Source organism: Zootoca vivipara, chromosome 1, assembly GCF_965207765.1.
Source record: "Zootoca vivipara chromosome 1, rZooViv2.hap1.1, whole genome shotgun sequence".
NCBI classification, from domain to species: Eukaryota; Metazoa; Chordata; class Lepidosauria; order Squamata; family Lacertidae; genus Zootoca; species Zootoca vivipara.
Genome location: NC_142582.1, coordinates 108,980,966 through 109,005,259, shown reverse-complemented (window position 1 = coordinate 109,005,259; position 24,294 = coordinate 108,980,966). Strand labels below are relative to the sequence as shown.

General features: G+C 44.8%; 1 pseudogene; it reads right to left on the bottom strand.

The window, feature by feature from the left end:
* Window positions 1-23,743: 23,743 nt before the first annotated feature.
* LOC148687706 (ATP synthase peripheral stalk subunit F6, mitochondrial pseudogene) lies at window positions 23,744-24,099 on the bottom strand (annotated as a pseudogene).
* Between the last annotated feature and the right edge of the window lie 195 nt (window positions 24,100-24,294).

The window sequence follows — 24,294 nt, the reverse complement described above, 5'->3', positions numbered from 1 at the left end:
ACGGGTATACCTAGACAAAAGCAACCATCTTAATTAATCAAATTAAATCAGCAAGACACTTCTGATTATCCTCTTTTAGTCCAAACTAGCTTCTATAATGACAACTGATGCAAAAATAATTAAACCAAGGCAAAGTTGAGTGGGGAAGGGTGGAAGAATATATTTAGGGTTTGAAGAGAGGTAATTAGTTTTGGCAGGTTATTTATGTATGTTTATGTATGTAAATTGAAAAATTAGCTGTTCTAAGCAGAAGCAACACATTCCAGTGTTTGCTTTGCTGCATGAGCACAGGGGTGGAGGGGGGGGGGAGAAGAGAGAAGAGAAGAGAAGTTGGGCAACAGCAAAAACTTCCACTAGTGTCACACTGGGAAGGATGAAGTTGAATAAGACTTTTTTCTGTGTTCTTAATCCCTATCCTGAAATTGTCATTCCTCTTTAGTGTGATTTCCCTGGGAAGGACCCAAACTATTGGCCCTCACTCATGTGGTTGGGCAAGTTAAAAGTTACCCCACTCGCATGCAAATTGCCAAGGGGATGGCTGATGGTTAAGGAAAATAAGTTTAAAAACAACAAAAAAGCTATTGTAATATAAGGTAAAGGGACCCAGGTGGCGCTGTGGGTTAAACCACTGAGCCTAGGGCTTGCTGATCAGAAGGTCGGCGGTTCGAATCCCTGTGACGGGGTGAGCTCCCGTTGCTCGGTCCCAGCTCCTGCCAACCTAGCAGTTCGAAAGCACGTCAAAATGCAAGTAGATAAATAGGAGCCGGTACAGCGGGAAGGTAAACGCCATTTCCATGTGCTGCTCTGGTTTGCCAGAAGCAGCTTTGTCATGCTGGCCACATGACCTGGAAGCTATATGCCGGCTCCCTCGGCCAATAATGCGAGATGAGCGCGCAACCCCAGAGTTGGTCACGACTGGACCTAATGGTCAGGGGTCCCTTTACCTTAATATAAGGTAAAGGTTAAAAGGTAAAGGACCCCTGGATGGTTAAGTCCAATCAAAGGTGACTATGGGGTTGCGGCACTCATCTCGCTTTCAGGCCAAGGGAGCCGACGTTTGTCTACAGACAGCTTTCCAGGTCATGTGACCAGCATGACTAAACCACTACTAGCGCAACAGAACACCGTGATTGAAGGCAGAATGCACGGATACTCTGTTTACCTTCCCGCCACAGCAGTACCTATTTATCTCTTTGCACTAGTGTGCCTTCGAACTGCTAGGTTGGCAGGAGCTGGGACAGAGCAATGGGAGCTCACCCCGTCGCGGGGATTCAAACTGCTGACCTTCTGATTGGCAAGCCCATGAGGCTCAGTGGTTTAGTATAAGGCTAATTATAAGGAATGGAATGTGAATTAGAAATAATCAGGGAAATAACGTGGCAACAAGAAAAAAAAATTGGACTCATCAAGAACGGAGTGCAGGAAACCAATTTTGGGGGGAAAATGTATTAAATTTGTTTTAACGTGGCTGATTTAGTAATAATTTGGAAAATCAGTAAAAATGATTTGGGGAACCACTCACAGAAAAGCAGCTCCCAAACAGTGAATGTAATTTTGAAAAGGCCACTAATTGGTGCTCAATGGGTATACAGTCTGTGTAGTTGTGTGTACAAATAGTTGAGTGCCATAAGTCAACAAGTGTACACTCTTTCACATTTGTACATGTGTAGAATGGCTTCTGCCTGTGTTCATTGTAATGTGTGAACAAACCTTAAGCCTAGCCTTAAAGGACAAAACTCAGAGACGTAAGAACTGCCTGTATAATTAGAATCCATATGAACATGACCAGGGACAACTGGAATGATCCCATTTCAAGCCTTCACACATTTACATAACATGTGAATCAGTTAATGGCCATTCATCTCTAAGCTAGACCAAATGAAGTCAGTTTCACCTTTCTGATTTTAGCAGGAAGATTCTGTTTCTGCCCCCACATCAACCAAAGGTGAGTTAAACATTGTCCCTGGGTTCACATGAAGACTTATTGTGGAAACTGTGTGCCTCCCAGTGCTCTCTGCTGAATATGAAATCCTCGAGTGGAACTAATGTGACAGCAAAATGAATTTCATTTAAATGCACAATACATTCCTTGGCTTGCTTGGGTCAAGGCTTGGGGGGGGGGGGGTGCTGTCTTGCAGGCTGTTGTTTTTTTATCCTCTCCTGAGTGCCAAGATACCTCACCTTCCTTCTTGGGTTGGAGGCAGGGCTTTAGCTGTCTTCTACAGAAGAAGCATGATGGTTTCTCAGACAGAATTAAATAGAGGTCATGGACTAAGGCTTAGGAAAATCCTCATCATTCCGAGTGTAAAGTGGAATGAATACTAATCATATCAACCTTATGTAAGTTGGAGTCCAGCATTATTTTTGCAGCTCTGGTAGTTGATGACTAATGGTCAAAAACAGGGCACCCAAAATTTTATTTTTACTTATCTTTCAAGGAGGATTAATGAGGCCTTAAGAGAGCAGGAACATAAATACCAATAATCAGAAGATCTACTTGCAGGGAATGAAATGTTAATCTGCACAAATCACCCGCAACTGAATTAGAGGCTGACGCTACACATTGAGTCAGTTTGGATTATCTTTCCTGGCTTCATAAACCATGGTCAGGCTTTCATGCCCCTCCAATGGATCCAATGGGGCCTCCTGCTGCCGTCGTGCCGCCGGAGCACGATTTCTGTTCTCATCCTGAAGCAAAGTTCTTAACCTGAGGTACTATTTCTGGGTTAGTGGAGTTTGTAACCTGAAGCATTTGTAACCCGAGGTACCACTGTATTTAATTTAAGGAACGTGCTACCTGGGGCTCCCTCTCATTGGGCTTTTAGAGATCAGGAGACATGGGCAGCTAAGAAATACATTTATTTATTATAATTTTATCTTACCTTTCCTCCAAGGAGCTCAAGGTGGCATATATGGATATCCTTCAGCCCATTTTAACATCATAACAACCCTGTGAGGTAGGTTAGGGTGAGAGACAGTGGACAGTTCAAGATCTCCCAGTGAGTTTCTTGGCTGAGTGGGGACTAGAACCTCAGTCCCCCGAGCCTTAGTCCAACACTCTTAGTCCAACACCCCACTAGATCCCACAGACTACCATAGACTATCATTGTATAACATGAAAGTAAGCTAAATCCTGCACCTACCAAAATTTGAAAGCAATTCTAAAGAAATCCAAAAGTATATAAGGCAGAGAAACAGATACCTCTTTCGTGGTAAAAGACCACTTTCAAGAAAGTAGAGGACAGGTTTCAGCACATAGCTGCCAAGTTATCCCTTTTTTAAAGGGATTTTCCCTTATGCTGAATAGGCTTCCTCGTGAGAAAAGGGAAAACTTGGCAGCTATGGCACTAATCTGCCTGGAAAAATTCGTGACACACTGAAAGCTTCTTGCAGCTGTTCCCATTTGGTTCAGCCCCCCCCCCCCAACTGAAAAAGTAAGTTGGGGAGGGGAAACCCCAAAACACACTGGTGCCCAAGAACTGATGCATGGGATACAAACTGTGTGGATGGATCTCTTCTGCACAGTCCTCAGAAGCATGACGTGTATCTAAGAGCTCTTGACAAGCTGTGCCATCCTTAGGGAGCGATTCTCAGGCAATCTTGCATGGAAATCAAAGTAGTCTTTGAATCTTTCCTGTTGGTGATCATAATGATATCGTTAAGCCCCAGCTGTGATCTTAGCAACATACAAGCTGCAGAACATAATCCCCTGCTTGAAAGATGCTGCATTTTCATTTCATTTCACACAAGCAACCCCAGAGACACAGGTAAAGGTAATACCAGTTTATATAGGTTTCCATTGCCTTTTTTGTGTCTCCCCCTCCCCCGGTCAAAGAATCATTTATGTTGCTCTCTTTCAGCCAATGTAGACTAGACTCGGAGTTCCAGCTGTTCTGCAAAGGAAAAATGGGGCATATGGCATCATGGCGGCATCAGGAGGTTGACAGGTGGGCCAGAAATAGTACCTCAGGTTAAGAACTTTGCTTCAGGATGAGAACAGAAATCATGTTCTGGCGGCGCGTCGGCAGCAGGAGGCCCCATAAGCTAAAGTGGTGCTTCAGGTTAAGAACAGACCTCCGGAACGAATTAAGTTCTTAACCAGAGGTACCACTGTATGTGTTTTGCAAATAAGTACTTTCTTTTGCCTTGAAACTCTGGGAGAGCCAATTCCCACATTTCATTTTTAGGTCAACGCCTAAGACTCCTACAAATGTAAGGAGATTGTCCTGTCAGCACAATATTCCTGCTTGCCCAATGAAATGATCTTGCCTCTCCTCCCCCCCCTCCTTTCTGGGGGTTCTCCCAACCCTCATGATCAAATTTGGGAGAGGTAAGGGGGAGCAGGAGATGGTGGAAGCCCCATTGTGCTAGGTGGAATCATTCCACGAGTTGACTCTGAGAACAAGGCCGTTGAATTCATTCCACAGTTCCCTGTCTCATGCTACTCAGATGGATATGTGTCTGTTAAAATATTATTTATCAGTAGTGGACTGTCCAGGAATACTGTTTTCCTGTAGGTTTCAGTACAATCTCCATGCTTACTGTCCAAAGCATGTTTGTAGAAGTGAGGGTGCAGACATCTCTGCAGTTTTGGAGCCTTAAGCTAGAAAACATAGCAGGTTAGGCTGAAAATGCATAGGCACCTTTTGAGGATATCCTAAGCCAAAAACAGCAGGGTTGTGAAACAAGCCTCTGAGGAGCCTTGCACAATATTCCTTTCTGTACAAGAAAGGAGAAATAAATCTCCATGGAATGCCCGCCCACAACCCATATACAGTGGAACCTCGGTTTATGAACACCTCGGTTTACGAATTTTCGGTTTACGAACGCCGTGGACCCATCAGGAATGGATTAATTCACTTTCCATTACTTTCAATGAGAAAGTTCGCTTCAGTTTATGAACGCTTCAGTTTATGAACAGACTTCCGGAACCAATTGTGTTCATAAACCGAGGTACCACTGTAACACTCATTAACAATTGAACTTCAGCAAACACCAAGAAAGAAGAAGAAGAAGCTGTTACAAAGAGATCGTATAAGGCACTAAATGGGACATGGGGATGCAAAGCTCCTAATAAAGAGAAGCATTTGTTTAGGGGCATCTGCCTGAGAACATTAGAAAATCTTTTAATAAATGTACTAAATAAGATGCATAATTTAGCTCCAGCTCGGCTGAACACTGGCTGGCTGCCAAAGCTGGTCTGTCTTGGGCTTGACTCAATGTCAGGGCTGCCCGCTGGCCCAGTACAAATAGGCTCATTAAAAAGCGGTTGCTGTTGCGTATTTGGGTGCCATTTCTCTTGCTAATGGCTCAATTTATGCTTTTCCTCTGAGAACGAGCCTCGGGAGAGGGAAATGTTCGTCCATATATACATTTCATGTGCATCTGTGGGCCACGTAATGAAAGGAAAAGGGAGGTGTGAGATATAACTGGGAAAGCCAGCATTTTCTTTGGGAAGGAGTTCTGAACCTCCTCTAATTCCCCAACTGGTGGTTTGCTGATACCCAAGAGTACTACACCACCTAAGATAGACGGCGCAACCTTGGGGGCTGAAGCATCCAGTTGCCCACCCTTTGTATAGAAAAACTTCTAAATAGGTCCGACAAGGAGTAGAGCTCTGTGGGTGATCTTGGGCCAGTTACTATCTCTTAGCCTGACTTAACTCACAGGATTGTTGTGAGGATAAAACTGGGAGACAACTCCTCAAAGTCATTGGGAGAGAGAAAAGAAATAAATGAATAAATTCAAATGGGGCTACTTGTACTTTCAACATCCTGAAGTTCAAGAGGCCAAATCTATGTTGCCATTCTCAGTGCTATTTGTCTAGAAAAAGAGGTGCTGGAATTCACCCTGAGCACCTCCCTTGTTTTCTTAGAAAGGCAATGGTGCCCACCTGAGAAGTGCTGGAATTGAGTTCCAGCAAGATCCGGCTGGGAAAAAAAGTCCAGGCCATTCTGTTGGATTTTGCACCTGTTTACAAGGACATTCCTTTGATATTGCCACCTGAATTTCCTATTTCCATTATTTTGTTATTATTATGTTTATTTCCCCCATTTTCTACAAAGAGCTCAAAGTGGCATGTGTGGTTTTCCTCTCCCTATTTCAACCTCAGAACCCTGTGTGGTAGGTTAGGCTGGGAGACAGTGAATGGCTCAATGTTACCAAGGGAGCTTCATTCTGAGTGGGGACCAGAACCCCAGGATCTCAGGTCTCAGCCCAACACTCTGACCACTACATCATACTGCTTGATAGGAGAGATATCCATAGGTGGTGAAGCTTGAGTAGAATAGGTAAAAGTCAAGGGCAGGTCCAGCGGGAATGGCTTGAATGGCTGGGTGGGACATGTTTTGGAAGCATCAGCTGCCACTTACCATGTGTATAATCATTTCATCCATGCCTATCAGCAGGGAACGGCAAACGTATTTTAAAAGGGATATTTCTTCCCAACCTCTTCTCCTAGCCAGTATATCAGGTTCATAATATGTACTTAAGGATCTTACAGGAGAGACAAGGGACTCAGCTACATTAGTAAATGGGGGGTGTTTTAAATGTGTTATAACACTGTGACACCAGATGGTGCTTTAGAGTTCAGCCTTTCAGCAATGTGATTTCCCATTACAGTGGTGCCTCGCTAGACGAATGCCCTGTAAGACGAATTTTTCGCTTAACGAAGAGATTTTTCGAGTGGAGGTTGCCTCTCAAGACGAATTCGTTTTGTGAAAAATTCATCTAGCGAATTGCAGTTTCCCATACGAATGCACTGAAATTCAATTAACGCGTTCCTATGGGCAATAAATAAATAAAAATAAATGCATTCCTATGGGATTCACTAGACGAATTTTTCGCAAAACGAATTGACTCACAGAACGAATTAAATTTGTCTAGCAAGGCACCACTGTATTAGGTTTACAATGTGTTTTCTTGAAACATTTTTTTATGTGTCTAGATCCAGCCAAGGGGAAGAAGTGGGTGGTCAAAAGAAGTAGATTTTCCTCCTCTCTACAATGTTTTTCAAGTATCAGTTTTGCAAATTAGCAAACGTTTTTTATGTAGTAGAAATTCAAAAAGGTTAGATTTTTCTACCAGCCAAGTGTTTTCTGGGAACTGGCATGGACCAGCATTGCTAATCTACACATCAGCATGATACAAAGGTTGAGAATAGGTCCTGGAGTTACTAAACTCATAAAGTACAGTCATACATCAGGTTGTGAATGTGATCCGTGCAGGAGGCACGTTCGCAACCCGCAGCGTTCGCAACCTGCAGCACCACGTCTGCAAAAGCACATGACATGATTCAGTGCTTCTGCGCATGCATGTGATGTCATTTTGTACTTCTGCGCATGCGCGAGCACCGAAACCCAGAAGTAACCCATTCCGGTACTTCCGGGTTCGGCTCGGACCGCAACCAGAAAACATGTAACCTGCAGTGTTCACAACCCGAGGTATAACTGTAGCAAGGTATGTGATTCAAGATCTTAATATGCGCTGGGCCTGCACAACTGTAGATGATCAGCCAGATGTGACAGTCTCTTATTTATGTGGCTTGCTTGAAATTGCAAAGAAGAAGAAAGAAAAACTGGGGGTTTGTAAATACCTGGCATGCTACACGAGACACAGTGATCCATGCCATGGGTCCTGAGTTGTGCAGTTCTTGCTCCTTCTGAGAAGAAGTCCTGTGAAGTGTTCATGTTAAATGTTCAAGACCTCAAACCTGCATGCCTTTCCACCGCACCACTTCTCACAAAGCTCTGTGAAACTAAACGAAGACCTCGACGGTAAATTTGCTCATTAGGAAGTCCCCTTGAAATCGTGACTTCAAGATTCTCAGCTCCATGGTGACAGGCGGGTGAAGACACACTAAAGAAATATAAATCTGGAGGTGTTTTTCAGAAGCTGTGTCATACTCAAATGTAGGCTTCTGGAGGTGTTTTTCAGAAGCTGTGTCATACTCAAATGTAGGCTTCTCAGAGTGAGGTAAACAGGTCTCTGCATAATCAGCCTGTTCATTAACCATGTATATCCATCACAGCCCTCCTGTTTTCTCCCTCAAAGGAGACTAGCTATTTATCTCTGCTGGGTTTCTCTTGAAGCTGTATCTGTACCTTTTCAACATAAAACACTTAGGCATTTCTTCCACTTTTAAACCTACATGAAAGGAAGCGCACATCTGATAGTCATTTTATCATTAGCACAGGGCTGGCCCAAAGCGGCTTGCTACCTGAGGCAAAGGAAAAGATGCTGCCTTCCTCGCACGACGTACGAAAGCTGTCTGGGCTGATACCTGCATCCTATTTCAACACTGGCGAGGGCACAAAGCCATCCACTGCACTCAAGGGCATGGCACCCAAGCAGCAAGCTAGCTTAAACAGAGCAGGCTGCATGGCACACAGCTCTGCCCACTGTCTGCCCCCCCCCCCAGCATTTTCTGCCTTGCATTGCCTCATGTGGTAGAGCTGGCCTGTATGAGCAGACTTTCTAATGCATTAGTAGTAATGCCAGTGTGGTGTAGTGGTTAAGAGCGGTAGACTCGTAATCTGGGGAACCGGGTTCGCATCTCCGCTCCTCCACATGCAGCTGCTGGGTGACCTTGGGCTAGTCACACTTCTTTGAAGTCTCTCAGCCCCACTCACCTCACAGAGTGTTTGTTGTGGGGGAGGAAGGGAAAGGAGAATGTTAGCCGCTTTGAGACTCCTTCGGGTAGTGATAAAGCGGAATATCAAATCCAAACTCTTCTTCTAATGCACTTTCTTGCTCTCAAGCACATGCTACCCGCCTTGGGATGGGGGACAAATTCAATGTTAATTCAAGGAGTGGTTAGCAGCAAGCAGCAGTTCTGCTTAGCTGGTTACAGCCTCTGGGAGCTCATGACCAGGACATGTAAACAGGGGCATTGAGCAGGGGTGTTTGAGAGGAAGGCCCGGAGTGCTGCCTTGCATAGGACCAAGAGACATGGATGGTGAGGGAGCTGCTGCAGTGACTCGCAGCACCTGCGCCATGTTTGTCTTCCTCCCCGAAAATGCACAAAACTACACCTGCAGCAAGTGCACGCTGGTTGTGTTGCTGGAAGAGAAGGTACAGCAACTTGAGGCCTGCCTAGCTATTGGGAAAGATGAGGGATTTCTCGCTAGAGCAGAGTGGGCTGTCCTGGAACAGCAGCATAGGGAAGTGTGCCTAGGGAGAAGGAAGACTGCCCATTGCAGGAGATGAACCCCTAAGAGGAGCATGGCACACAGAAGTGGGACAATCAGGAGCCATGCTGTGTCAATGGAGCTGCAAAATCAATTCCATGTCCTCATCTCAGACCCCGATTCGGGGCAGAGGAACAAAGACAGCAGTGGCAGGCCTCAGAACCCACTAAGGAGGCTGTGGAAGATGCAGTGTGCAGAATGATTCCTGCCACTCCCCAGAGGAGGAAGAGACATGTGCTGGTGGCAGGTGACTCCCTACTGAGGGGGACAGTCATAAAATAAGCCATAGCAGGATTTATAAGCATTCAAGGAATATAAGCCATACCCTGAAAATAAGACATAGTGATAGGCGCAGCAGCAATGCCGGCCGTGGCAGCAGGAGGGGGAGGGGAATAAGACATCCCCTGAAAATAAGCCATCGTGTGTTCTTTGAGGAAAAATAAATATAAGACGGTGTCCTATTTTTGGAGAAACACTATAAGTCTTATAAAGCTCACTGATCATGACCCCTTCCTTCTTATTCATATACTGCCAGACATGGTCTGGCACATGTATAGCAAAGGACTATGAGACTCTAGGTAGGAAGCCAAAGGGTCTTGGGGCACAGGCGGTTTTTCCACCACTCCTTCCCATTGAAGGTCATAGCTCAGGAAAAGAGGGGGAAACACTGAAGTAAACCGATAACTGCAAGTACCAGTAGTGCCGTCAGGAAAGGTTTGGCTTCTTGAACCACGGTCTCTGCTTCCTTGAGGAAGGACTTCTGGCAAGAGATGGGTTGCACCTCACAGTGGTGGTTGGCAAGAATGCGTTTGCTAAGAGTATCATGAATCTGATCAGAAGAACTTTAAACTTAATCCTGAGGGGGAGGGAGACAAAACTACAGGTGACAGGGAAACACTTGGCACTGGGGATAATAGTGTTACAAAAGCCTGGCGCCCGTCCCTCTCTCTGGCAAGCTATGGCAAGAGAACATGGGATCTCAGGCACCCACACAGGGTCTATTTGGAGAATAGAAGACATGGTGGAGACTGTCATGCTTTAAGAAATAGGTTTTTTTTCGCCTATTTACATCCTTTGTCTGCATGGAGGAAGTCCAGATTTTACAACATTGCATGAATTATTATTATTTATTTATTTATTTATTTATTTATACCCCACCCACCTGGCTGGGTTTCCCCAACCACTCTGGGTGGCTTCCAACCGAAGTCCTTCCTTCTCACTCACCAAAAATGGATCTCAGCCTTTCTTCCTCTTTCTTCTTCTCAGAAGCTCCTTGCCCTCCCCCAGAACAGTTACCCTGGCAACCTTCCAAATCTCCAGTCTCTGGTCACACCTGGGGCAAGGAGTTGTTGACGAGCCTCAATGGCTCTCTATTGCAATGCTAACAGCTCAGCTCTTCCCTCAGCCAGGCAGACTGGTTTGCATAAGGCAGCTCAGGAATTCTATGTCCGACACAGCCCCACAGTTTATGGTTTTAATCCATATCCCAATCAAAATTCTAGTATTTCTTTCTTCCTAGTGTTTTGAGGGACTCCACCCCCTATTTCTATAACACCAGCTTCATTAATGCACAGGAAAGTGAGGTGGTGCATGCTTCAGAGACCCGCAAAAGGGTAGAAAACCACAAGAAGGAAGAAGTTGCATGGAATGAGTCGTGGTTTCAGTTGTCTCTATACTTAATGCACAAAGTATGGGAAACAAGCAATACAAATTTGAGCTCTTAATACAGGGTGGCAAATATGACCTAATAGGCATTACTGGAACCTGTTGGGATGAGACTCATGACTGGAATGTGGCTATTGAACAATATAACCTGTTCAAAAGGAATAGACTGAACAGGAAGGGAGGTGGAGTAGCATTATATGTAAAGGATGTGTTCACTTGTGAAGAGATCCATGGCCTGGAGCAGAGAAGGCAGATTGAGAGTATATGGGTAAAAATTGTAGGAGAGGGAAACAACAGTGACCTTACTGTCAGTCATAGCTGCCAAGTACCCCGTTTTTCCCGGGAAACCCCCATATTTTATTACCATTTCCCACTGGTCTCCCGAATGGATTTATATCCCGTAAATCCCCCGGAAAGCAGCTCCTGCCGGCAGCCATGTTTCTGGTGCCGCTCTGACCATGTATGGGCACTGGAAATCAGGCGGCACCGGCATCGGAAGTTGCTTCTACGCATGTCCGGAAGTGCATAGAAGCAACTTCGATGCCGCTCTGCCCATTTCCAAAATGGCCACAGCGCCAGAAGCCACTTCTACGCATGTCCAGAAGTGCGTAGAAGCAACTTTTGGAGCCGCGGCCATTTGGGAAATGGGCAGAGCGGCACCAGAAGTTGCTTCTACGCATGTCCGGAAGTCGCGTAGAAGCGACTTCCGGTGCCGCACCGCTGCTGGTCCTGGATTTTTCAATCCAGAACTTGGCAGCTATGTGTGGGGCATAGGAATTTGTTCATCCCCCCAAAAAATATAGTCTGCCCCACCCAAAAGTCTGAGGGACAGTGAATCGCCCCCCTGCTGAAAAGATTTGCTGACCCCTGACCTGGATGGTGTCTCCCTAGTGCAAATTTCCAAACATACATGTGGCTATAAGTCTAGGATTCCATACTATGAATCTGGAACTATTTAATAAAAATGTCATGTCTGTTTGCAATATACAGCAGGATGGGGAACCTGTGGTGTCATTGGACCATTCCTGAACATTGGCCATGCCAGCTGGCACTGATGTGCACTGAAATCCATCAATATACAAAAGGCCACAAGTTCCCCACCCCCACTGTACAGGTTGTTGATATGTACTAAGCTTTATAAGATAAGGGGACTTATTTGCTGCCTTTATCCATTTTAGCTGGCATATTGGTGTTTGCTATTCTTGGAACCTGGATTTGACAATTTTACTAGCATGTCCTGAATTGTGACATTCCGAAAAGTGAGATGTTGTGAGGCAATGTGCTAATTTATGACCTGTTAATGTCAACCTGTATTTACTTTCTGAATCTTGGGAAATGCATATATATATATATATATATATATATATATATATATATATATGAAACTCATATTTCAGAATGAGATTGGCAGGCCACGGCACCAAATCCCTTGGGAGCATCATGTCGCTGGCTTGTCACAACACCACAAAGGCTTTGTTCACTTTTCGTAGAGCAAGTGCATCTCATTTCCTCTGCCAGTTGGAGATGTGCTGCATGAGTGTATGCACATCAGCCCATCCTGTATTAGGATTCCTGCCATGGGATTTGGGAGGAAACACATTGCATTTCACATCAATATCTAACCTTTTCTGCAGATCTGTTGCTCTGAGTCCCAGGAACAGAAATTCGCAATGTGTGAAATGACCTTTAGGATACAAGCCATCTGCCAGGGTTTTTTTTTTCCCCATACTACACTTTGTTCTGGTTTAAAGGCAAGGAATAGAATAGCTAGGCCTTGATCCAAATGTAGCCACATGCAGCTGTGAATGGACAACCCCAAAACATTAGTTTGCAAAACACTAGCCCATCTATGCTGCTGTCCAAGTGGAAAAGGAGGATTGTGGTGTGTGAATCTTCATCACACTTGAAAAACCATTTGTGGGTTTTGAGTGCTCACTTGCACTGCTCAAAAAAACTGTGAGGGCTTTTTCAAGGACTGAAAAGTAAGAAAGGAAAACCCAAATTGTATTTTTGTGCAGCCTGTCTCTGCAGCCAGTTTTATCCAGCAGCAAAAAAGAAAGAAAGAAAGAAAGAAATCGGGCTTGTTTCTGCAAAGAATACGTTTGCCAGCTGGAGTGAAGGGAAACCTGTGGCCAGTGTGCCCTTCCGGATGTGTTGGACTCCAACTCCCATCAGGTCCTGTCAGCATGGCTAATGATCAGAGGTAATGGGAACTGTAGCCTAGCAACTTCTGGAGGCCACTGGTTTCCCATCCCTGACTTGGAAGATTGATGCCTGCCTCTAACCTGAAAATGATACGCCTGAGCATTCATTCTAAAGTCAGCTAGGTACCTGTCTCTGAAATTATCTCTCCACCTCCACCTCCAGCTTCCCAATCCCCATTTGCAAAGGTATCGTTTTCTGGCAAACAAGAGGTGGAATGGTAGAATTACATAAAAGCATGATAATAAATTGGGCAAGGTTTTGATGAATGTTGTAAGACTGCCTTCAAGCACCCGCTGCCACATGGTGCTGTTCCCATTTTTGCTGATATGCAGGAGAGGGTTTATCAGCTTTGAACAACTGGGAAAAAATAATATGCCCTGTACAACAGGGCCAATTTGTACTAATGGTCTACTGATAATGATCAAACTGGGTAAAATTAGTAAGCAGGCAATGGGGTGGAATAAAGAAACTAAAAATGATGTGTCATAACATAGGAATTTAGTCTTTTGGGTAGAGGCTGAGCACTTGCACTGGAGATTATACCTTTGGCACAGTGTAAATGTATTCATCAGTAGTTACTTGGTATATAGAATTTGTTTTTATTGTTACATAGCATAAAACTAGGTCCTTATAGCAGATAACTTAGGCTTCATGCACAAACACAGCTATAGATGGAGAAGATAGTGTCTATGTTTTGGGACTCAGCTATACAGCTGCAAATAAAACATTTTAAGGGAAATATACAAATGTGACGCTGGATGGCAACAGTGAGCTATGGCAATTTCAATGTATTTTTCAAAAAACAAAACAAAACATTGTTGCTAGCCAATCATCAAAACCTCTCCAGAGGTTTCCCCACCACCACTCCCACTTGTTCTTGGCATCCATCTGTCTCAAGAGATAATGGAGTGTGCATCTGGGGGTGAAGTCAAACCACTGGAGAATCACAGCATCTGCTGTGGCTGCAGAGATTGGTAGCTCGTAATGGCTGCCTCCTGCATTGTTTTTGCTGCATTGGCAGCACCAAAGTGACCTCTTCAAGATGCAAGCCTTGGCAGTGTGTGTGGATGGAGGTCCCAGGCTTTCCAGACAACAAGACCCCACTCTCGGTCTTGCTGATGTGGTCCAAAGGAAAGCAGAGCAATTCATTTGGCACCAGCTTGACTGCAGGAGTTGCCAGAAGGAGGAGTACAAGATGCCATCCAACCGCCTTAGGGACTCCACTCTGGATTTCTGTAGGGTTTACTCCTTAGCCTTTTCTTCTCCTGAAGATGTTCCACTACACGTTCACTCTCACTACACACACCTGAGGTTGGCATGCTCATTTGCTCCACCTCTGACTTTTGCATGTTTAGCAGAAGGTCCAAAAGGGTCTAATGTGGAGTGGAGGTAGAAGCGGGGCTGGCATGATGCAAACGCACTGGCAGAGCCAATCTGGGACATTTTTGTACGCTTTTTTTTTGTAAGAGAACTGTGTTGAAAATTTTAGGAAAAGTTCACATTGCGAAGGATACAAATGTAAGAGGAGCCTGCTGGATCAGACTAATGGACCATCAAGACCAGCATCCTGTTCTCACTGTGGCCAGCCAGATGCCTGTAGGAAAACCACAAGCAAGATCCGAACACAAGAAGAAGAGGAAGAGTTTGGATTTGATATCCCTCTTTATCACTACCCGAAGGAGTCTCAAAGTGGCTAACAATCTCCTTTCCCTTCCTCCCCCACAACAAACAACCTGTGAGGTGAGTGGGGCTGAGAGACTTCAGAGAAGTGTGACTAGCCCAAGGTCACCCAGAAGCTGCATGTGGAGGAGCGGAAACTCGAACCCGGTCCCCCAGATTACGAGTCTACCGCTCTTAACCACTACAGCACACTGGCTCTCACAAGAGCACTCTCCCCTCCAGTAGTTTCCAGCAACTGGTATTCAGAAGCATCACTGTCTCTGTCCATAGAGGCAGAGCACAGCCATCATGGCTGGTAGCCACTGATCCTCCTTATCCTCCATGAATTTGCCCAAGTTGGTGGCTATAACTGCTTCCTGTGAAAGTGATTTCCATAGTTTTAAGTATGTGCTGCATAAATAAGTACTTTCTATTTTATGTCCTGGATACGCAGCTTCATTGGATGTGTTATGAGAGATAGGTTTTGTCTTTGTTTCGGGAAGTGTGAATTAGGTAGGTTTACATTACCTAGGGACCCAAGTGGCGCTAAGGACCCAGGTGGATGGAATGAACGGCAACTATTCCTGCCCTCAGTTTGCTTTCTTGGTGATTCTGACTGAATGTGGACTCATTGTTTGAAGGGGAGCATTGTTTGAAGACTAACCTCTGTATTGACTCTGGGAGTTCAGCCTGAGCAGAAAGTCAAAACCACCACCAATACTGACGACAATGGAATTCCAGTGGTATTTCAGTGAAACCTCTAATGAAGAGCACTCAGCTTTTAGTCAGTAGCCTTACTCAGATTGTTTCCTCAGAGTAGCAACTTGTCACATCTCCACTACAAGCCTGACCTGAAGCTGGAAGTGTTACAGCCATCAAAAGAAGAAGCACTGCATTTCCTTCTCTTTCCCATGCAATATTATCTGGCAACAGCTGGATATGGAAATATTTTCTTCCCCTGAATGGATATTCAGCAACCTCCTTAATAATTTTTCATCACCTCTTGAAGACTCATTTGTTGTAGCAAGCATTGGTACTGTACAGGTAAGTATTTGTATTTTTCCCACACTTTAAACAATGATCTCCTTATTATGTGATTGTGGAACCCTTTGTGTATTTTTGCTTTTCCATACCATAGGTAAGTATGCCATCCAAACCTATTATCATGTCCTTCCAGTTCTGTTATTTCCTCCTTTTCTAACTTGATCCAATCCCAGATCCATATTAGGGATGCAGCTTCATAATACAATTTAAAGCCTGGGAGTGAGAAGCTGCCTCTTTCTTTCACATCTGTTAGTATCTTATTTTTTATCCTTGGCTTTTCCCCACTCCAGACAAATTTTGAAATCTCTCTCTGCCATTCTCTGAAGCATGCATTCTCCATTATTACTAGTATAGTTTGGAAAAGAAATAACATTCTTAGAAGTACATTCATTTTTATAGTTGCAATTCTTCCCATTAGGGAAAGGTTCATTCTATTCCATGTTTCCAAATTTCTTTTAATATCATGCCAAAAAGTTTTGTAATTGTCTTTTAAAATATTTATATTTTTTGTTGTTATCCATACTCCTAAATACTTTACTTTTTGTATATGCTTCTATTCCTACCATCTCTGTGATTTCTTTCCTTTCCAATTCTTTGAGATTTTTAATAACAATTTAGTTTAATAATAATAATAATAATAATAATAATAATAATAATAATAATAATTTATTATTTATACCCCGCCCATCTGGCCGGGTTCACCCGGCCACTCTGGGCGGCTTCCAACAAAACAGAAATTCTAAAATACAGAAATCCATCAAACATTAAAATACAGAAATCCATCAAACATTAAAAGCTTCCCTAAACAGGGCTGCCTTGAGATGCCTTCTAAAGGTCTGGTAATTGTTGTTCTCTTTGACCTCTAGTGGGAGGGCATTCCACAGGGTGGGTGCCACTACCGAGAAGGCCCTCTGCCTGGTTCCCTGTAACTTGGCTTCTCGTAGTGAGGGAACCGCCAGAAGGCCCTCGGAGCTGGACCTCAGTGTCCGGGCAGAACGATGGGGGTGGAGACGCTCCTTCAGGTATACCGGACCGAGGCCGTTTAGGGCTTTAAAGGTCAACACCAACACTTTGAATTGTGCTCGGAAACGTACTGGGAGCCAATGTAGGTCTTTCAGGACCAGTGTTATGTGGTCTCGGCGGCCGCTCCCAGTCACCAGTCTAGCTGCCGCATTCTGGATTAGTTGTAGTTTCCGGGTCACCTTCAAAGGTAGCCCCACGTAGAGTGCATTGCAGTAGTCCAAGCGAGAGATAACTAGAGCATGCACCACTCTGGAGAGACAGTCAGTGGGCAGTTTTACTTTTATTTAATTTAAATCCTGCCACTTGACCAAACTCTTGTATTATATTCATTACTTTTGGGAGAGAGGTACTGCATTATATTTTCACTCAGGAGACCACTATGAAGTGGATCCTGGAAATCTTATTAAATGACAGAGGAGTGGAGAAAGAGAACTGAAAGCATCTTATCTTTAATTTTGCTTAGGCTTCTTAGTCACAGAACAGCTAATTTAATCTTGCCCCACCCCCATACACCTTTGCTTGCTGCTGGCCCTTTTATCCCATGAAATCTCAAAAAATCTAGCATTAAGAGTTGTTGGCTATTATCTTTTCCTGTAAAATCTCCCTATGGGAGAAGAGAGGAGTTCAATGGAAACCATCACTTTGCATCACTGACCTGAAGTGGATTTGTCAGTAACCTAGGAAAAGGAGGCTAATGTGCCTGTCACCACAACATCTGTCAGCAGGAAGAGCAGAGCAGAGCAACAGGAATGTGTACTGACAACAGAAAAGTCCTGGCAAGCAAATTAGAAATTGATCTCTCGGTTTTATATGCTGGGAGTGAAGAAGCTGAGAAATGCAAGTTTATATGGGGCTCAGAATGTGTGTGTGTGTGTGTGTGTGTGTGTGTGTGTGTGTGTGTGGTGTGTGTTTCATTAAGACTTGACTTGACATGGGAAAGGAGGGTTTCAGTAGCATTCTTAAATTCATTGCTGATATCTTCAGTGTATTGAAGCATTAGTGCCTAAGCATTACTTTTTACTCTGCAAAAAGTCTAGAGAACTGTCTAAGCACCAGAAGACAATCCAGATTGTCTACATGCTGAAGTATCACAGCTCAGGAGTAGAGCTTCTACTTTGGCTGCAGAATCACAGAACTGTAGAGTTGGAAGGGACTCCAAGGGTAATTTAGTCTAACCCCCCTGCAATGCAAGAATCTTGCCCACAGCCATCCCCGGGTGGCTTGAACCACCAACCTTATGGTTCAGAGCCAGACACACTGACCCATTGCGCTCCTGGGGTCTCTGCTTCAATCCCTTCTATTGCTACATAGGGCTGGGACAGGGCCGTCTTAAGCATATCTGGCGCCCTGGCGCCGTGGTGCAAAGATCCCTCCGGTGCCCCCCCGCCCCGTTTCTCAACACGGCTGTCCGGCGGGCACAGCCGCGCGGCGCCCCCCTGGCGGCCCGGCGGCCTGGTGCCCTGGTGCCACCCAGCCTTGCCTTAGAGCCGGCCCTGGGCTGGAAAAGACCTCTGTATGGAATACTGAACTAGATGGATCTATGGTATAACACAGCCCCCTATGTTCCTCATTTCAGGCAGAATAGAGATCAAGTTTCAAACCTGAATAACTCTATCCTTTCAATTCGGGGTGGCAGAAATCATCTTTTGAGTTGTTGTTGTTAATGTTATTGTCTATCCCTGTCCTAAGATCTCCACCCCAACTAAATGCAACTGGCTTGCTGCCTGGATGCAGCTGCAACAGGGGAGGCATTTAATGTGAGCATCACCAGCACATGGCCATGCACACAGAACTGTGTCCTACAGTACGTCATTCAAGAAATATGAAACAGAATGGTTGGGAAGGCTACTGTAAAGTCCAGTTATAATCCATACAATCAATGGCAATTGGCCATGATGGCTATGCTCTGTCTTCATGATTGGAGGCAGTCATGCTTTTACATTACATTTTTCTGGAGACGGGGGCTGGGGGGCAGAGAGGGCTCTTGTGCTTGGGTTCTACTTGCAGGTTTCCCACAGGCATCCGTTTGGCCACGGTGAGAACAGGATGCTGGATTACATCCTTTGATCCAGAAGGTCTCTTCATCTGTTCCATATGGACAAAAAGAGAGAGACTTGCATAGCCCGCTAGAAAGATGAGAAACAACCTCAGTTAGCCTGTCTCCCTTCCCCCACCTGACTTTCCAGTGGCTGCACAACTCACTATTTATAGATTTCATTTTCACACCCCTTCTTCACTCTGGTTATTGATAGGATAGGTGCTGGAATGAGGACAGCATGCATAAATTACTTCAAGCTCATCTCCATTTAGAATGTCTTTTAAAATACTGATTTGACCTCTGGATGCATTTGGTATAGGGGAATATATGTTAAACTGCCATTAACACTGAGGACAAGGCAGGCGTACCTTGCTGGCCTTTTCTCCCCATAGGGATACAATGACAAGAGAGGTATACAGGTAATCAATAACAAGGACAATGGCGGAGGGACACGAGATGCAGAGTAACAGTGGCGGGAGAGCTCAGCTTTCTTTTCATCATTATTTTAATTATATTGAAAACTTATATGTTATAGAATCATAGAGTTGGAAGGCCCCAAGGGTCATAAAATCACAGAATCATAAAACTGCAGAGTTGGAAGTGACCCAAGGGTCCTCTAGTTCAACCCCCTGCAATGCAGGAATCTCAACTAAAGCATCCATGATGGGTGACCATCCAACTTCTACTTAAAAACCTCTGTTATGTACTGAGCTGAATCCTAGATCAATAGGATTCAGAATCAGCAGTCTGATTGGTCCGCAGGAGCTACCCAATCCAACTCCAGGTGGAAGTGAATCCGCAACCTGATTGGCCTGCAGGAGTAGCCAATCAGGCGGCTGGTAGAAGTGAATCTGCAACCTGATTGGCCTGTAGGAGCAGCCAATCAGGCTGCAGGCAGAAGTCAATCCACAACCTGATTGGCCCACAGTTGTAGCCCTGAAGTAGCCAATCACGCAAGGCCCATTGTGTAAATAATGTATATAAGCAGATGGTTTTGGGAAAAGAGTATTCTTCTCTTCTTCTCCTTGATGACTATGAGCTGAATAAAGAGCATGAAATTCACTCTCGACTCCGAGTATATTTCAACCTCCAATGAGAATTCACAACCCCCCACAGAAGTCATCTAGTCTAACGTCCTGCAACGCAGGAATCACAACTACATACAGTAGTTGGAGTTAATTTCCCTAACTCCACCCTTCCACAACTTGGTACTTTCCAGACATTTTTGACTACAACTCCCATCAGCTGAAGCCAGATGTACTGGCTGGAACTGATGAGAATGGTAGTCAAAAACATCTGTATGGCAGCAGTGGCTTTCCTGGTGTGGGGAAAGCACAGTCCTAGGTTCCCAGCAGTTCACTGCTGCTGCTTACCAGCAAGGTGAGGGACAAGGCAGTGGGGAAGTTGGTGAGGTGTGGATGCCCTGGCAGGAACACTGGATTGGTTCAGCCGCCACATCTGCCCTGCACCAACCTCCCCTCTGCCTCGCTCTTCTCCGTCCCAGTAAGTGGCAGTGAAGTGACCCCAGTGGCAGGAAGGTAGTGTTGCAGCTATGCCACACAGGGTGAGCCACTTCTACTACGGTAGAGGCACCAAGTTTGCAGAGGCCGGTGTATTCTTTGGTATCAAGATGCCACCTTTTTGAGCATGATATAATGAATGCCTGGTCAAATGAATGCCTGGTCAAATGAATGCCTAAATTTGCTTTTGTGAGGGAAATGGAACAGAAACATCACAGCTTCAGTTACTATGAAAAGGATGAGTCTGTGGGCAGGTTGGCTGATTTAACCCTCATTCAATACTCGAAACTAACAAGAACGAGGAAGCTTCTATTAATAAAAAGTGAGACAGATGTCACGTAATGGAGTGGGGAAAGTTTAACAGCGATGAAAGGAAGTTTGGTTATTTTTGTCAATAGATGTTAATTAAACTTTGCCACTCCCCCCCCCCCCAAGATGGCATTTGTTTTCCTTGAATTGGACAGTAGAGCAAAGGGCCGTGTAAATATTGGCTGCAATCTCATAATAATGTTGACCCAAGGGAATGGTTTTCTTATACTGTCGGTGATAGCAGGGGGAAGAGCCCTGTCCACAATTGGCAATGGTAACCCTGAAGCAAAGCAATTCATCTCAAGTCATTGAGAAATATCTGCAAGTAGCAACAGTTTGTTGTTTTTGCTTATGAATCTCTCATATCCTGAGTTGTGTGCTCGCAGCTTAACTGATGTGCTAAGGTGAGGGAGGAGCAGGCACTAGTCTCAACTCAGACGCCATTTTACCCATCCCAGCTGCTGAAAGTTGACCATATCTGACTTGAGACCATATCTGAGAGGGCAATTCTCAAGGAATCATAGAATCATAGAGTTGGAAGAGACCACAAGGGCCATCCAGTCCAACCCCCTGCCAAGCAGAAAACACCATCAAAGCATCCCTGACAGATGGCTGCCAAGCCTCTGCTTAATTACCTCCAAAGAAGGAGACTCCACCACACTCCTTGACAGCAAATTCCACTGCCGAACAGCTCTTACTGTTAGGAAGTTCTTCCTAATGTTTAGGTGGAATCTTCTTTCTTGTAGTTTGAATCCATTGCTCCGTGTCTGCTTCTCTGGAGCAGCAGAAAACAACCTTTCTCCCTCCTCTATATGGCATCCTTTAATATATTTGAACATGGCTATCATATCACCCCTTAAGCTTCTCTTCTCCAGGCTAAACATGGAGGCTCTTGTGAGGCTCTGCAAGCACATCAGGGCACATGATTCACTCAACTGGATCTATTCTATTTGTTATTCTGTACATAGGAAGGAATGTACACAGGAAGTATTTGCCAGTGTATCTGAGTTTTGAAACTTTACCTCGGGACATAGGAAGGTGCCTTATACCAAATCAGACCATTGGGCCATTTAGGTCAGAATTACTTACTCTGACCGGTAACAGCTGCACATAAGAGCCTGCTGGATCAGGCCAATGGCCCATCTAGCTCAGCATCCAGTTCTCACAGTAGCCAACCAGATGCCTGTGGGAAACCCTCAAACAGGATCCAACCACACAAGCTCTCCAGGATTTCAGACTTGGGTTTTTTCCAGGAACTGATGACAGGAATTGAACCTGAAACCTTCTGCATGCAAAACATGGGTTTTACCACTGTGCTATGGCCCTTCATACACTTCACACTCTATTTTATGTATCACTAAGACTGTATAGACACAATGCATTTAAAACACATTCAAAGCCTATTCTTTCCCTCAAAGAATTCTGGGTACTGTAGGTTACCCCTCACAGAGGTACCATGCACAGCAGGCTTCAACAAATGACAGTGCCCGGAAATCTTTGAGGGGAAAATAGGCCTAAAATGTGCTTTAAAGATGTAATGTGTCCATAGCCTATATTAAGCAGATGACAGAACAGAAGAAAGGCCTGTGAAATTGCTTGTGAAAATGTCAATCCATTTTGGTGTGTTATGTTACTCTCCTTGCCTCATTTGCGACTTCAGGGTGGCACTTCCAATTAAGGATACATTTATAAATAATGTACAAAGAATTAATACATTATTAATACATGTTTCCGCAATGGCTAATCGGTTGCTATTTTAACAATAGCCCATAGCCAGTTTGAATGTCTTTGATGCACTTGTTTCAACATACTTCTGCTTCCATTTGTGAGATTTGGTTTGTGGCTTCTGAAGAGTCCTTTGCAATGTCCACACTATGCATGTGTAGGTCAGGGGTGGAGCCAGGATTACTGCAATTCACTCTGTGTGGAGCTTCTCTTGCACTTGAGCCGGAAGCTACAGTTTCTGCAGTATGCTGCAGTACAGCTGCAGACAGGAACATTTAACACTTCTGCTCAGAGATCTGCACTGGTTGCCCATTTGCTACTGGGCCAGGTTCAAGGTGCTACTATGAGGATATAAAGCTATGAGGATATAAAGCTGGGACCAGATTATTGGTGGCATTGCCTTATCCCATATATGCCCATGCCACTGTTTTGTTGTGCTATGAAATTGTGGGGTGTTGTTGTTTTTTATCACTCTACTGACATGTCGCACTAAATTTTGAATGGCACAAAAGAACTATATGCCAGTATACCACCTCAAATTTCAGTCACGCAAAACTCACATGATTTCCCCAGTTAACGGGGTTGCAAACATATTTTTCTGGAAACAACATAGAAATGAATGCAAAACTTCCATTAGATTTCACTAGATTTCCAGAAGTCATGGGTGTACCCAGCAAGGGGCGGGGGGCAGCTGCCCCCCCCAGAAGCAAAAAAACAAACAAACACCCCACCCTATTTTATGGACCATAACCCGCACTTTTCCCCTGCAAAACCTGAAGGGAAAAAGTCGCTGCGGGTTATGGAAATTGGGCTGTTTTCGCCCCCTCCATGGCTGCAGCCAGCGACAGGAACGTGGGAGGGGGGAGGATCAGCCTGAGCTGGGGGGGGGGGCGGACGGGAGCTTCACCCTCCCTTCCATCCTTCCTTCCCCCATCTTTCTTTCTTCCTTTTTCTCCCTCCCTCCCCCCTCCCTCCCTCCCTCCCTCCCTTCTCTCTCTCTCTCTCTCCCCCCTTCCTTCCTTCCTTCCTTCCTTCCTTCCTTCCTGCTCTCTCTTCCCTCCTTCCTTCCCTCTCTCTTCCCCTCTCTTGCCCCCCCCCAGTTTTGATCCTGGATACGCCCCTGCCAGAAGTGGCTTTTAAGATCGCATAAGACCATAAGGTCCTGCTGGATCAGGCCAATGGCATTCTGCTCTCACAGTGGCTAGCCAAGCACAAGAACACTCTCACCTCCTGTGGCTTCCAGCAATTGTTTCAGCAACAGAGCTTCTGACACAACATTTCCTTATCTGTTCATTTTTGCATTTTGTTTTATTTTTTTAAATTTAGTTTTTTGACAGAATTCAAATATTCACATTTGAACACTGAACTATTTATTTAAATTGCAACCGTGGACCTATTCAGCATCTCCGGCCACATTGCTGCTGCTTGTGTACTTGCTATCACATCACTTCTGCTCCTCTTCAAATTTGGGCTCCTGAAATTTGAATTCTGGAAATTTGGTCATATCTCCACCACCATACAACCGCTGGAGCTTGACCATTAGTTCACACAAGCCTTTTTCATATTCTGGACCAACATCAACAGGGCCACCAGTTTGCAATGGCCAAAAAGCCGATATTTCTATGCAAGTGGAAGGAGATTGCGGAATGGAAAACAGAAGAAAACCTGAAGAGCTGTTGGAGAATCATGATGTATTTGTAGAAGTTTCAGCTCCTTGCTTCCCGTCCCCACTCCTCCACCGGAAACCATTTTTGCATTTTTTGGGGGGGGTTGATTCTCAATAAGGAAATGTGTCAGAATGAATCTTGGGACCTTCCCAGGCATCGCAGCTACATTGTGGTCCCAAACCAGGTAAAATTAGTTATGCTTACATCTTTTTTAAATCAGTGGGACAAGTTAGCCACAACTGGCTGAAGGA